The 15,723-nt window shown below is 39.7% G+C and overlaps 1 protein-coding gene across 3 annotated transcripts in view; it reads right to left on the reverse strand.

Moving 5' to 3' along the window:
- LOC120749537 (uncharacterized) overlaps positions 1-15,723 on the reverse strand; it is a 325,325-nt gene that overhangs the window by 64,095 nt on the left and 245,507 nt on the right. Inside the window, exon 6 of one of the 3 annotated variants that reach the window (XR_009208605.1) lies at positions 10,151-10,304. The exons of the other annotated variants lie outside the window; for them this stretch is intronic. The gene's annotated coding sequence lies outside the window, so the exon portion shown is untranslated. Of the gene's footprint in view, positions 1-10,150; positions 10,305-15,723 lie in introns of those variants that run through there. 3 annotated transcript variants of the gene reach the window in all.

A 15,723-nucleotide genomic window follows, 5' to 3' on the forward strand; every position in this document is an offset into this window, starting at 1 on the left:
GCAGCACCTGCCAGGAGCAGTTTTCTCTGCCCTCCTTCACGAAAAACACCTAGCAAAACTGACAATGAGCAGTAAATATGTATGTATCATCAGATTTCAAACCTAGTATGAGCACGAACTTTCTGACTGAGCTTTTGCCAATAGCCTGAGAACTTTTCAGAGATGCTGCCTGCACTTCTCTTAGAGATTTCCCACTCTTCCCCCTTGGGCAGAGTCATTTGTGACACAGTGGCACAAACCACACTTATGCACCAAAGTTTGCTGTGGGTTTGGTTGGTATATTATTTTGGTTTTCAGCCAGGTTGATTTGGGGTTTTTGTGGTTTTGTTTGTTTATTTGTTTGTTTGCCTTTTTTTTTTTTTTTTTTTTTTTGCATTTGCATATGCATTTGATAATCATAAGGAAGATATTGTCCTTATCCCCTTCCTTTTGGGAGCTGGAGGAAGTAAAGCTTTTTTTTTTTTTTTTCTTTTTTTTTTTTTTTTTTTTTTTTTTTTTTCTTTTTTTCTTTTTTTCTGTATGACACCCATCAGCAGTATCAAAACCATTTATCACAAGGAACCATTTTGGAATAGCACGGTAGTTTTTAAGTGTGAATTAGTAATAGAGGTATATGTTGCCTCATTTTTTTTAATGATGTGAGGTTTCAAAGCAAACTGATGAGTTCTATGTGGCTTTCTATAAATCTGTGCCTCATTCTCTCCACAGTTTCATCTATTTACTTTCCTCTGTGCTGCCTAGCATAAAAGCATCTTTCGTGTTGAACAAATGCAAGCAGATTTTACTCTAGATGTTTCCCTAGGAGCAGGACAGAGAAAGGTAAAAAAAATAGCAGCCCAGATCATGATATGAATGATACATTTCAAATATCATTTCAGATCAGTCATGTCTCTTCTATACTTTGGACCCACAAAACAACATAAAGAGATAACCTAAGTCTATCAACTTAACTTCTTGGCATATTTCTATCTGTTTCTTTATAATCTGCCCCTGAAACTCATTCAAACTCAATTAGGGTCACTTCTGCTTGATCAGATTATTATTCTTTTTTCTGACAATAGTAGTCTGTGAAGAAAACTTTAAATGTAATATTTATTTAAAAAAATAAAGGTGAATAAAATCTTTCGACATTAACACGTTTATCCTTTACTTCGCTCGTGTTAAAGGGACATAGGTAATTTTTTTTCCTTCTCTCTTCTTGAAACATCAGCATAGTGTTCACTTCCTCATAATCTGAAATTGGTTATGATACATTTTATTGTTTCAGTAAAAATAACTACTTCCTACTGAAGAAGCAGGAGTTTGGGTGCAGAAAGAAATCTACAGATAACCTGTTATTATTTTAATTTATAAAGTTCACATTTTCATCAGAGTTGTTGGCTAATGAATCAGTTGGAAACTAGACGTACTTTGCCTGAATCAATACCATTGTTGCAAATATCCACCTGCTAATTCAGCCAGTAATTTTCAGTGGATGTAATATTCATAACTGATTTGCTTTAGCATGCCAAGACCGCTCATCTATGTTAAATGCTGTGGTTTCCTTCTTGTGAGTAAAAGATCAAAATGTTTTATGCATGACAGTAAAAAATAATGAACTTCAGGTATCAGATTTGGATCTATACCTCTGGTTAGTAAAGTAGACTACTGAGACATATTAGCCCATGAGATTGGCACATATGTTTGTGATTAATTAATATTTTAAGCTTTGTTAGTCAGAGAGAGCTGAAGTCTTATTTATGAGGATATGCACACATTAATTCTTTCATATTTTACCGTATATGGTAGGTTCAAAACATGAAGTCATGGTAAAGGAACGAACTAGTTCTTCACAGGATGTCTGTGTCATTCAGTGGATTAAAACAGACTATATTCACTTATGAGAAATTATTCAGCGTAGTGTTTTCCCTTTACTGTTCAGTGTATATTCCAACCATATTTATTGCACACAATATGGTCTTACTTTTAAGACAGATTTATTCAAGTCCTCAAAGCTTTTCTACGGCTTTGATACATCAAACCTTTCTATGGTTTTGAAGCCCAGTAGATGTTTCCATAGGCCTTCAACTCATCTTTATGGAAGATTTCGCCCTATGTGGACGCAAAATAATAAGAGATTCAGATCATCCTGTAGAATTGACTTCTGCTTGTAATTATTTCCCAATCTGTTAATGTTTGTGCCATCTGAAAACAGTACTAGCAATAATTCATGCTTCCCTCCATGTCATAGGTGAGAATATTAAAAAGCACAAAAGCAGACCTTTGGGTGATTTGACTGTTCACAATACCTTTGGGAGGTGATTTTTTTCTGTTAATCCTGTAATTTGATATGTACCATTCAGTCAGTTTTACTATCCATATACAAAAGGTTACATTTTATTTCATGTAATGCTATTATTTTAAGCAAATAGTATTAGATAAAATGCTTCTAGAAATCTGTTGCTATCTATCCTTTGCCAGTTAAGAACCTCATCTGACAGAGAATTTTTTGAGTATTGCCTTTGAAAATCAAATAATAAGCCACGATTTTTATTGAGAATCTTTTCAAAGTGATGACATAAGTATGATTGAAAAAGTACCTCAAAAGAAAATTTATAGGGTAAAAGGTGTGAAAATCAGGTTCAAAAGCTATGGAAATTTTTTTTTTCTTCATACCCCCCTAAAAGTTATTTTCTAGTGCTGTTTTCCCAGAAAAATGGACATTTTATGTTCTTTCTGCAACCAGCTAAAATGGGATTTATGATCAGCTTTGAGAAATATGAAAAAAAACCCCAAAGTATCCATGAGAAAATAGGCAATTTTTTCCACAAAAGGTCAAACAAGAAAAGATAATTGATCTGCTCAATTATGCATTAACAGATCTGTTCAACGAAGTAATTTGCAAGTGCCCTCTGAGTATTATTGGTTGCTGGGGCTCACCTAGTTTATCAAGAACTGAGTCAGATAAAGGAAAACAGCGATTTTCAGTCTCCTAAGCTACTCTGACATGCCATTTGTTTACTTTTTTCTGACATGAATATATGCAGTTGGCCTTGAGCAATATCTGTCAGGAGCCTTTAGACTCAAGGTCACCGTAGGTTGAACCTCATCTTTGGGTGTCTTAGGATCCCCAAGGCTGCAGTGCCTGACCTCAGGCACGAGAAGGAGGGGGAAGCCTTTACCCTACTACAGGACTGGTGTTGGTCTGCCTGCTCCTGACACCTCAGTCCTTATCCTTATCTGCCTCTTTCCTAAGCCAAAGGAAACCCTACCACCCCTACATTTCAGAGCGGCCATACCAGCCTCCTTGGATGGGCACATGGAGGAAGGGGGCCAGTAGCAGCAGACTGTTGATTTATGGGATGTGCAATGGCAAGCTTAGAGAAGTGGTTGTTTCCTTCCCTTTGTTTATGTGCCTGCTACATCCTACTGGCACTTTTGCTGCTCCAGTAGCATCACCAACTGTAACAGGAGCACAGCAATGATGATTAGATCCTCTTAAATTGATTTGTAGTGGCTAAAACCAATTCTATTTAATTTGAAGATTTTATCTGAGCTTTTACTTGCTATCCAGAGACTCAAGGAGCAGAAAATGGCTTACCATTAATTATGAATATCTATGAGAAGCGGAAATCCAATGACAAATTGTGCTGCCAGCCCCTATGATGCCTAGTACACATTGGTCATGCTCATTCTGTTCCCACAGAGTGGTTTGTCTGTCATACTCCTATCAGCTTCTTTTCTGATCACTTTTGGGTTTATATTATTTTTGATTAGCTCATGTTTTAGATCATTAGTTCAACAAATAACCTGTAGCCCGGTGACAGATAATCTGCATTGAGTGAGCATCATTCAACCAATTCCTGACAATTCCCCCTGATTTAGTTTTTAATAGTCATTTTAAACACTTTGAGAAAGAGTTAAATGAACATGAAAATCGTTCTCAGTTTCAAATTTTGTATATCCATCATCTATTAGACACCCACTCTGGGCTCCATCATGCTCATCAATCATTTTGGGTAAGTTATTACATTGGCATTACGTAAAGAGACAAACACTTCCATTCTTCGAGTGCTATTGTACTTTTTATTCTTTCTTGTCTGCACAGACAATGACCATAGGAATAGGTTAATATCAATTTCTGTTTAAAAATTGACCTTTGAATGCCATTAATTTATTGATTTTTAAGTTTCCATACAGTTTAAGTTGCACAAATGGATTTTAAATCACCTACTGACCTATGTTTCTCCTCTGAAGTCCTCTAATTTTCTGGGAAAGAATTGGATTTGGGGCAGTAGAGTCTTAATGGAAAGACATTGTTTGGGTACTGCTCAAAAGTGCTAACACAAAGAACAAAGTACTCCATCAGCACAGATGTCCTTTGGAGAAAAATCAGCTAATTATAACACAGGAGAAATGGTTATCTTATTAGGGAAGTTTAAAAAGATTCTGAGTAGGTATTTGCAGGCTTGTAATATTATATTCTGTAGTTTCTTATCAAAACTGAGAGGAAAGGTTAGTAGGAGTATTGAGGTAGGGGGAAGTATTCAAAAGCTGCCTGCCACTAAGGTCCATCTCCTGATAATAGAAACACAGAACAATTTGGGACGGAAAAAAATCTCAAAAATCATTGAGTCCAACAATTAATTTAACAATGCCATGTCCACCATGAAACCATGTCTTTAAGTGCCACATCTACTTATCTTTTAGATACCTCCAGGGATGGTGACTCAGCCATTTCCCTGGGCAGCCTGTTTTGATGGACGACAACCCTTTCCATGAAGATATTTTTTCCTAATATCCAAGCCAGACCTCCCATGGTGCAAAGTGAGTCTGCTTCCTCTTGCTCTATTGCTTGTGTTTTGGGAGAAGAGATCAACCCCCGTCTCACCACAACCTCCTTTCACGTAGTTGCAAAAAAAAAAGAGAATATCCCCCTTGAGCCTTCTTTTCTCCAGGCTGAACACTCCCAACTCCTTCAGCTGCTCCTCATCAGACTGGTGCTCCTGACCCTTCTCCAGCTCCATTGCCCTTCTCTGGACACACTCCAGCTTCTCGAGGTCTTTCTTGTCACGAGGAGCCCAGAAATGGACATGGAATCTGAGGAGCAGCATCACCAGTGCTGAATGCAGGGGGACAATCCCTGCCCTGCTCCTTCTGGCCACACTATCGCTGACACAGGCCAGGTGCCTTTGGTCTTCTTGGCCACCTGGGCACAGCTGGCTCATGTTCACCTGGCAGTGGACCAACACCCCCAGGTCCTTCTCCATTGGACACATTTCCTTCCACTCTTCCCCAAGCCTGGACCATTGCCTGGGATTGTTGAGACCCAAGTGCAAGACCTGGTACTTGGCCTTGTTGAATCTTATAGTCCATCAATCCAGTCTGTACAGACCCCCATCTACTCTGGACATACAAATTCTATTTTCCTTGGATACTGTTGTTTTTCCCATTTGAATGGCTCTACAAAGATAGACAGAGTGGGCAGGATTCAAGACAGAGCACCATCTTCAAGTTACAGAGGGGGCACCTGAATCCACACATTTTATATATATATTTGTGTATATATATGTATACCCAAATAAAACATACAGAATAAATATAATAGATACACTGTGCATACAAATTCCACAGGTACATCCATGTGCTGCATGAATGTATGTTCCCACACCCTGTGCTAGGTGCTGGCCAGGTCTGTGAGCATCTCTAAAAGGCAATCAAAAATCAAGGGCAAAGATGGGCCATAACTTCAGGTTACTAGGCAGGCTCATGCTGCTAGCTAATACAGAGAGAAGTCATGAAAATCACTAGTATTCTGTTCTTGGCCTACTGCCCTTCATCTGAGATGTGTTTCTCTCTTTTGACCATGCAAACTGGCTTAGTGTGTGCTTGCACATCAGCTAGGGGCACAACTTAGCACGTGTTTGTATGACCGCCATGAACACTGCTAAGTGTAGTATTGAAAGGTCAGTCTCTCAACCATTTAATGAGCCCTCAGTTCATGTCAAGAGACTGATGGAAAGATGACATTCTTACTGAGAATAAGAGATCCCTACTTTGTAATGCTTGTGACAGTTCTGTGCCTTTCCCAGAAGTGTGCCGTAGGCCAGAAGACAAGATAATCGTTTGCAGATCCAAGGCTGAGGCAGTCCAGCGTACAAATGCCCTGCAGGTCCCAGAAAAAACTTGGAGACCACCAAGCCCAATGGAATGCACTACAGCAGAGGGTCTCAGAGGTCTTTTCCAACTTAAATGATTCTGTCATCACTGCTCCACAATTTCAGCACTATGATGTATAGTTTTCTGGTGAAAAAGTCTTGTTTTAAACACTGAAGAGAAGTTTCTGTTTACCAAACTGTAGGCCCCCATCCACTGACCATAAACAATCCAAACAGATGTGTGCCTGGCTGGATGAGGAGCAGGTGGTTCAGTTCAAAGTGTGGCATGACACATGTGTGTTAAAGTGGGATGAATCAGGACAATAGAATACTCTGATGCTATTACTAGTCAGCTTCTACTTTTGTGGAAATAAGAAAATTTCTCAGAGGCAAAAATCCCCTCCCAAATTTGAAAAAAAGATATTTTGATGTCATTGCAGTTATTGTCTCCAGACAATTTTATTTATTTAATTTTATTTTTATTTTATCTTCTTGCATATTTTCCTGATGCTGCTTGTTCATGGAAGTTAACACTGTAATTTCAAGTAAGTGGCATAATATTTAGCTGAAGATTTTGAAAGCCTTAAAGATTGCATCTTAGGAACAGTATACTCTCTGGAGTTTGTTTTATTTGAAAGCTTGACTTCTTAACAGCAGTTATTTCTCAGTCTTGCCTTAAAATGTATGAGTCGTGCGTGTTTAGTGGATTCATATACATTTTCCTTGAATAATCTTTTTTCTCCTAAAGCTGCAGAGCAAACTTAGTGGCTTTTCACTGCTTTCTTCCCAATTTTCTTCCACTGGTTTTGACTCTCACTGAAAGTGGAAGACAAATCATTACAGATACAAATCTCCCTGTAAGGCATATTTAATTTAAGATGTATTTCTCTTGCAAGAAGAACATAGAAAAACGTCTTCTGAGAGATATTTGAAAAAAGACTCAAACAATCCTGCTGTAAATCACCAAAGGCTAGCACAATCTTTTGAAAATTCCATGGGAGAAGTGATATGCACATGAAAAATTTTCTTGTTGAACTTCAAGCTCAATAGCATTCTCTGCTCCCACTCAAAAAATGACAAGGGCATGCCCCAAATTCACACAATTACAAAGTGGATGTGCTTAGGCAAAACACTCTTCTTTTTCTGAGTGGAGGAAATTTGTTGTGTGTGTCAAATTTTGAATGCTCAAGGGATACCAGTCATGATATCCATTATTATTAGCCAATAAATCCTCTTCTTACTCCTCAGGGAATTTCAGCAAAAGGCTGGAGAACTGTTCTGACAGAGGGAATGCCTCAATGTAATGAAAAAATGTTTGAATTATCAACCTCCTGGCCATTGCGCCATATGGGAAGCATTGCTTGGGAAATAGTTGTCTAATTTAGCCATATGTTACATAAATTAAGTCAATGATCACAGGTTAAATATCAAATTATGTATTACGTAATATTTAGCAACACCCAGACTAAGAAAAACTGGTTAAAAAGTAAACAGTCATGATATCCAAGTATGTGAAACAAAACAACTCCATTTACTTTTAGGCATCTACTGTTAGAAATTTTGCAAAAATGCCACAATGTGTTCTGCTCCCACTGGCAAAATCTGGAGAGCAGAGAGCAGAGTGAGTTCAGCATATAATATCAACTGGACATGTATTAGGTAATTTATCAGACTATATTCTGTTTTATGCCTTAATTAGATACCTAAACACCTATGTCCGCATTAAATATTTTCAAAGTTTCTATTTCATGTAAAGAAATCCAGCTTTTCCCTGGGAAATCAAGTGCAAGGACTTTGCTCTTAAAACGAAACCTCAAGTGATTCTTAGTGAATGCTGAGTAAAAGACTTTCCAAAGGAAAATAAACTGATAACCTAGGCGGTGTGACTCTGTGTCTTACAGAAAACAGTATAGCAACTTTTCTGGTTTATAAGGTCCTGATACAAGTGCAAAATGCTACACATCTGACTTTGCTTTAAGCCATGTGTATGTTTAAAAATTCCTTGGTAATATTTTATATGTCACCAAGAATCATGGGGCAAGTTAACTCAAATCCATATCTTCTCGCAGATTCTTATCTCACACTGACTTTGTATCAGTAGAACACTGCTGGTATCAGTTACATTACTTTGCTGATTTGTACTGATACCAATTCAATCAGGAAGACTCGTGATAAGTAGATTGTCAATGACTGGATATCATGTGCTCTCCCTTTTGCTTTCTACTAGAGGTACTAAATCAATTTTCTAAAGTGCCATATATCTTTATAACTGTGGGATTTTGTCTCCATTAGCTCCAATTATTCTTGTTTCCATGCCTGTCATTTTTCATGAATGCTTTGCAAACATTATTTCAGTGGCAAATTACCACTGCCCTTTCTGGACTCTAAAATTAGTGTAAATGTTTATGGCATTTTTATATGGTGGTACTGTGATAAAATCTGAATGTTAACACAGGCAGGGAGATACTGCACCAGGCAGATAATGGCAGACTGAAGGCAGAGTTCAGGGCAAGTCTGAACAGAGCATGTTCAGAACACCTTGGAAATGTTTCCTCCATTCTACACCCATCAAAACTGAAAGCTGTTGGGAGGTTTCCTGGAATCATGGACAAAAGATAAATAAAGAAAAATACGTATTTTATTCTTCATATTTGACTGAAAAGTGACAGAAAGTAGGCCAAGAGTAAAGAATAACAATCTTTGGATAAAATCACTGAAGAGATACTCACTAGCCATCACTCTCTCAGTCCTATGTGGTCTTTACTGGTATCAGCTGATTGTCTCATTGCTGCCTATTGATTTTGACTTTTTAATTTTTTTTCTGATACATTATTCCAGGTGACTGTTGCTCCTCATTTATAGCTAACTTTTGGTCTGCCCAGTATGTCTTCTCCTGCCAAATACTTTTGTTTCACTCCTGCTTGTGCTTACACCTTCCTTTAATGTCAGTTCAATTTGTGAAGCCTTCGTCGTGAGGGAGGCTCATGAGGTAGACCTCTTTTGCCATGCAAGTCCTGTAATAATTCCCTTTCTGACCCTGGCACTTAGTTAACACCCTCAAAGTGGTGCTGGGTTTGTAACTACCGAAGTCAGCACCAGAAGAAATACCACTGTGGTGATCAGGGGTCAGAGCTGATCACCCAGCTAGGAGAGGATGCGAAGCAATCTCAGCCAGCCTGACACGTTTTTTGAGAGTTTGCAGTAACAGTATCTGCTATTCTGCTAGAGATCTGCTACAGTCCAGGTTTTTGTTTGTTTAGTTTATTTCTTTTTTTTCTAGATACTCATCTCCTAGACTAGAGATTAAATCTCCAGTTTCCATCTCTACACACAAAAATGTGAGTCACCAAGAGATCAGTCCTTTTTACCAAGCAAAGAGGTGTTTTCACTATACTTAGTGCTCCAGAAGATGACTTGAAAAGCACAGAAGAAAATCTATAGACACAGACCCTTTTCCAGTTTGGTGGTACAAGATAGACAGCTGCAGGCAACAGAGGGGGCTGTGCTGAAGCCCGTGTGGGCTCATCCTCAATCTCAAACAGAAGCAGTCTAGCCAGGCACACAGCACTGATACAAAACCGGCAGAAGAGAAAATTTTCTTCTGTTCAAAGTCTCCAAAATTCATAAGCTACATGACAGAAATAAAACCAAATGGTACATAGCAGGGCTTTAAAAACAGGGGGATAAAAACCTTTTACACTTCTGACATTGAAGCAGACAGGGGTCCCATTCTCTGATAAGGGACTGATGTTTATGAGCTGACCTTGAGCTCAGTGCACCCTCTCACAAAAGCACCCATTCAGTGACTTCAGTTCCCCTTCTGGGCTCTGGGAATGAATAATCCTCCCTCTTTTCCTTGGTGTCATGTGCCAGCCAAAGGAGCTTATGAAAGAAAATAAATACATGAACATTCAAGCATACATGAGAGAATAGAAGTTTTATTATCACAGAGCCAAATATAGTTACACGTGGCTCAAGCAGCAAAACCTCTGGTGAAACCCTGAGAATCTGCTGCCAAATTCTTCTCTGTGTTCAGTAGTTGAGGTGGGATTTCCAGGCTCAGCCCAAGTGTGATTTCCTGGCGCAGGTACCACTTCTTCCCTTGCCTGTTTGACGATGATACCCAGGCCCTCCATCTTGCAAGGCTTAAATATTTGTGTCTCATCACTACAATGAGGAACAAAAACAAATAAATTCATACAGGATTCATACAAGGACCCTGAACAGCTGCAGGCTATCCTCCCTGGTATAAATGATATTTCTGGGGATTCCACCTGCAGCAGTTTTTATTTTTGGTGTAAAGTATATACCTTATGCCCAGACACTGTTTTGACAGAGGGAGGAGCAATATCACCATGTTTCCCTCAGGAGCATCACTTTATCACGGTTTAGAAAACAATTTTCCTTGTGTCAGGTCCGAGGCCATTGTAAGAAATGATTGGAGCAACAAAATTCGAGATAGGAAAAATGTAAAATAGAGGCCAGCCCCCAAGCACAAGGAGCCTGTGTGAATTGAAGCGCTGAGGGATGTTGGTTAAATCTGTGATGTTTGTCAGACCTGTCTACACCTGGCCAGGCCTCCAGACCTCCTGCACAGATGGCTCTGCACTACCCATTGCCTCCACATATGGGATGAGGAGATCTCAGCTGTGGGGCAGGATGCACCTGTCTCATAAAGACTTGGCCAAGACCTTTGTGATATTTCCCCTGCAGTTTTCCCATTTTAATGGAGGGGATGAGACTTATTGCAGGTGGATGAAACCTCAGATAACAGTCCTCAGAGCTGCAGTTCCGTCAAGGTCCATGTGACAGCAGACTCTGGAAATACATTCCCTTTCTTCAGGAAACATGGAAATGGGTATCACCTGCACTGCAGGTGCTCAGTTTGAGACCGAGCCCCTGCAAAGGAGTTAGTTAATACAGCTCCTGGTGTTTCTCAGCATTTATGAGGGTGGTGTTCTCTACTGCAGCAGAACACAAACTGCACCTATAATTTACTTGGCTCTCCCAGAATGGCTGTTGATGGGCAGGAAAGAAGAAAGGCCTGTAGGTAGTTCAGATGGGCAATAAAAACGGAATGGATAATTCTCATAAACTTCTTCTGCTGGTAAACACATAATTCAGACCTGAAGCTCATTTCCAGGTCTGTTCATAATTCAGAAAATCCCCATATTGGAGACTTTGAGCTCAGACAAATGTCTTGCACTTACATATTTTTAGTATACAGAGAAAGCACTTAAGCTGAAAACCAGAAAATTTGAGAAACCAGAAGCGCAACAGAAAGGCCAGAGGGCACAATCTTCAACCACCCTGTAAAGCAGAAAAAGAACTACTACCTAATTACTATATTATTTGCTTTAATTCAAACAATAAATAAACCACACTGATTTATGGTTCAGGTAGTCTACTTGTTCTTCCTTAAAGCAGCCACTTCAGTGAACAGATTTATAAAAAGTCAAATCATTACAACTTTCTGAACCCTTGCAGTTTCTGATCTATTAATAATCTTGGCTGTGCAATAAGAAGTATGTTCTATCTGTAGTTAATGACATTTGATTCCTGCTGTGAACAAAAATGACAAGAAAAAAAAACAGTTCTACCCATTCACACTTAATATTTTCACAAATCACCTTTGCCAAGAAAGGAAATGCTCTTTTTTGTTTGTTTGTTTTGTGCTTCCCTAACTTCTTCAGGAAATGAGGAGTACTGCCTTTGCTGGCAGCACCAATTAAATAACCAGGTTTGTGGGAAATTACACAGCATCCTATATTTTTAATCCAGTTGCAGGAAGATATGCTGATTCCCAGCATGGGTCTGCTGTTTTGTGAGAGCAGAGAGTGGCAGAGCTGATCTGCTAGAGGCACTATGAATGATAATTGCATACAGGTTAAGTGCTTTGCAAATTAGCTGTGCTTCATCATCCACTTTCTTTTTACTGGCCGTTCAGGTTGGCATACCAAGTGTGCTGAAGGTGACTTGTCTAATCTGCAGCAGCTGGAACATCCTGCCATCCCCACAAAATGATTTCCTGCCATTCCCAAATGAAGCCTACGGAGACAGCTGTTCTTCTGCCAGAGGGGACACATGGAACCATGGATTTTGTCAAGGAGCAACCTCCTCTGGGGTTTTACATGAGTCACTCACTGAAAGAGCATTAGGGCTTAGGAGGCCTGTTCTGGATTCAGAACAGCACCTTGAGGTGTTTCTCTCTGGACTTCTGAAATCCACCTCCATTCTTCCCCAGGTCTCCCCAGAACAGCTGTGCTGAGAATTCCCTCTGAGCACTGGTAGGAAAACCCATACAGTGGCTCTTGTGGCTGACATTTCCCTGGACCTTCAGCATGTATTTCAGTGAGATAATGCAAGATGCGTGCTCTCTCCAGGTGTCTAAGGTAACAGAAAGAGATTATGTTAAGTGCTTGGTGAGAGGCATTTTCCATTTGCAACATTCAACTTCATTTAGCTGTAATGCATGAAAAAATTGACCCACGTGGGTGTTAATCTAGCCATTTAATTGTACCTCTGAAGAGTGAATGTGATGAGCATCATGGATTTTGGCACTGTTGACATTTCTTTTAAGCAGATGACAGTTTGAAAGGATGAGAGCGTATTCTTTTATCACTGCAACAGATAAATACACTACAGAGTGATCGAAGCAGCTTTACACACTGGCAAGTGACAGCAGAGAAAGTGATGGGGAAAAAGGCACAAAGGCAAGTAAAATTTAAATTAAAAAACTGAAGCACAAAATATACAAGTGTTCTTAAAGCCTCTCTGATGCATTTACACTGTGAATAACTGGTGCAGTTGACCAACAATAGACAGTAATAAAATTACAAGACTCTTAAATCTTCCTCGGAAGTGTATTTAAAACTGTGGATCACTGGACACGTACAGTGGGAAAGCTGAAGGGAGACAAAGACCTCTGGTAAAGAACAAGAAGGGTGGCTCTGACAGGGCAGGCTCTGATGTTCCAAATTACGCCCTCTTTCACATCAGTGTTTTAAAAAAGCATTTTGTTTGTTGGTCTGGAAGTCTCAGTACTTTTAGCAAGCCAGCAAGACCTAAGAATTTTCTAGAAACAGACTTTTTTCGTGGTGAGAAGCAATATTTTCCAGAAGTGGTCTGCGTTAGAAGCAGACAGGAATAGGTAAGAGAAGCCCTGGGTGGGGATCACCAGGACTGTAGAAAACATGAAACCTGTGGTTTTAAGGGTCTTGGGTTGCTGAGGGAAATTGCCAAATCTCATTTTTTCTGAGAATCTTTTAAGATTTTCAGCAACAGAATTTTGTCATTGACAATATGTTTTCTCATGCCCCCAAGTCATCTGAGTAGCTACCACCAAGTGAAAAACTCGGCTGAGACTGTAAAGCGTGGAAGACACAGGCACCTTTCAAGTCGCCTGAAATCAGGCAGGTGAATTTCCATATTTATCAACCTAGACAAGCAAAATCAGCTGCCAGCTCAGGAAGATGCTTGGACTGAGAATCCATTGTAACGTTTCCTATCTCAGGTTCGGTAGCTGTTGATTGTTTTCTCCTTGTGTACTTTTAGGGTGCCAAAAGAGAGTTTAAATGCAGATAAAGGTAATTCAATCACATGCAAACACCTGTCTAGCATATATGTATGTTAGCTTATCAGTGGCTATCAGCTATCTGTCAGATACCTTGGAAGGGTGAGAAAATCTGTTACTAACAGAGCAATAGGCTTCCAGAAAGCATTAAGACGGGACCCTTGAAACAGTAAATGTGAAAAATGCCATCTGCATCTAAGGAAACTTTTTGGGTTTTTTGTAAGAAATTTATTTAAGGAAGTGACAAATCTAAGGACACATTATTGCAAATGTAAAATCATTTCCTCACCCACTTTATGAATATTTTATTCCTCCCTATCCCCTACAAAAAAAAAACCCAAAAAAACCCCTAAGCCCCTGGAGAGAGAAACAGAAATGTTAACAACATTACTCTATCAGACATGTAATTGGAGGGGATCTTTCTTCTCTCTTGCCAGAGATAATAAATTATAGATGTTTTTGGGAACCTAATTATGTCACTGAGCAAACACTAACATGACAATATGAATGTTTTCTTCAAACTAACATGATTTTGTGAAACCATTATTTTATTTTAAAAGTACTGCAGAACTCAACTCTGGTTTATTTTTAAAATGATAGATTAAACAGAAAATTTGTAATTAAATACTATCCTGGTTCCTTTGCCACAAAAAGACAAAAGACCAAATGTCAATTTGAAATTAAACTCTTATAGAAGCTGAGCAAACAATAAGGGGATGTACCACTAAGCAAATTATAGCAGTGCAGATATATAACAGATACCCTGATTATCTTTTTTATTGTTGTTAAACCACTAGGCAAATGCAACTCCATCATACTGCGTTTCATGACAATATTTTTGAAGAACTTGAGGCAATAAAAGAGTGTAAGTTTATGTTTACTATGTACTCATGACGACTTAATGGCTGCTGAATTCAGATTTGAAGCAGTTGCAAGAAAGGCTCCAGCACTGTGATACTCAGTGCTGGAAAACCTCAACTTCCAGTACTCCAGACCAGGAGTCAGTGATGCTGTGCCAGCCCAGCCGGGGATGTGTTTGCTTCCTGCTTAGTGGCATCCACAACACCCATCTTACCAAGCAAGGAAATACTTAAACCAGCCCAAAGGGAAAACTAAGAGACGGTTGCTGCTGGAAATTGTGAGAGTGACTTTCCAATGTGGGCATCGTCCTGAGAACTGTCTCATACCAGTAGGTGCAGATGGGCTCAGGACCACCACCGCAACAGGAAACATGCTCCTGTCTCCCAGGCCCAGGTGCCTCTCCCAGGTGGGACTGAAGGCCAGAACTTGCCTCCTTCATGCTTTCATGGTTCTAAGCACATAAGAGCAGACCTCTCTGTTTTCCTGGTCCTCTGCAGCATAGCTTCCATCCTGAAGTATTTTTACCTGAGGAGGAAGGAGTGGGGTTTCTTTTCCACCACAGAAGCATATCTATACCAGTAGCAAATTAGATACTCCAAATGTAGGTTTCAATTCTTTTCAGGGCCAGGATAAATAATTTGTATCACCTGGTTTCCGAGACAGTGCATTTGCAGCAAAATAAAAGTATCCATTGCCTCTGAGCCCTACTCTTCCTCCAAGTGGATGGAAGGCTGCCAGTGCTGCTGAGACATCGTGTGAGTATGCCAAGTAAGCCAGGCTCTTCAGGAGCCTGTGCTGGGGGCACCTGTCAAATATGTAGGTGGGCTTTTAGTTAAGTGCACCCAAGATGGTGACATTTGTCAACGCATGCAATAGCAAAGCTCCAGGTAAATGAGCTTGCTTTGGAAAACTAGGAGACTACCACTAGGTGCCTTAGAAGGGTGAGTAGGGATTTCTTGGGTCATGCTGTTGGAGCAAGATGTGTTAGCTCTAAGTCACGCTTGGTGTGACAATCGTGATTGTAGATGTCACCCCAAAAATTTTGCTGTAGCGGGGGGAAGATCTGTACTGGAGAGAACCTGAAGATGCTGAGTCCTGGATCGTATTCTAAACTGGAACAAAAACCCTGTGCAACTTACTAGACCTTCTTTT

Source organism: Hirundo rustica, chromosome 2, assembly GCF_015227805.2.
Source record: "Hirundo rustica isolate bHirRus1 chromosome 2, bHirRus1.pri.v3, whole genome shotgun sequence".
Classification (NCBI taxonomy): domain Eukaryota; kingdom Metazoa; phylum Chordata; class Aves; order Passeriformes; family Hirundinidae; genus Hirundo; species Hirundo rustica.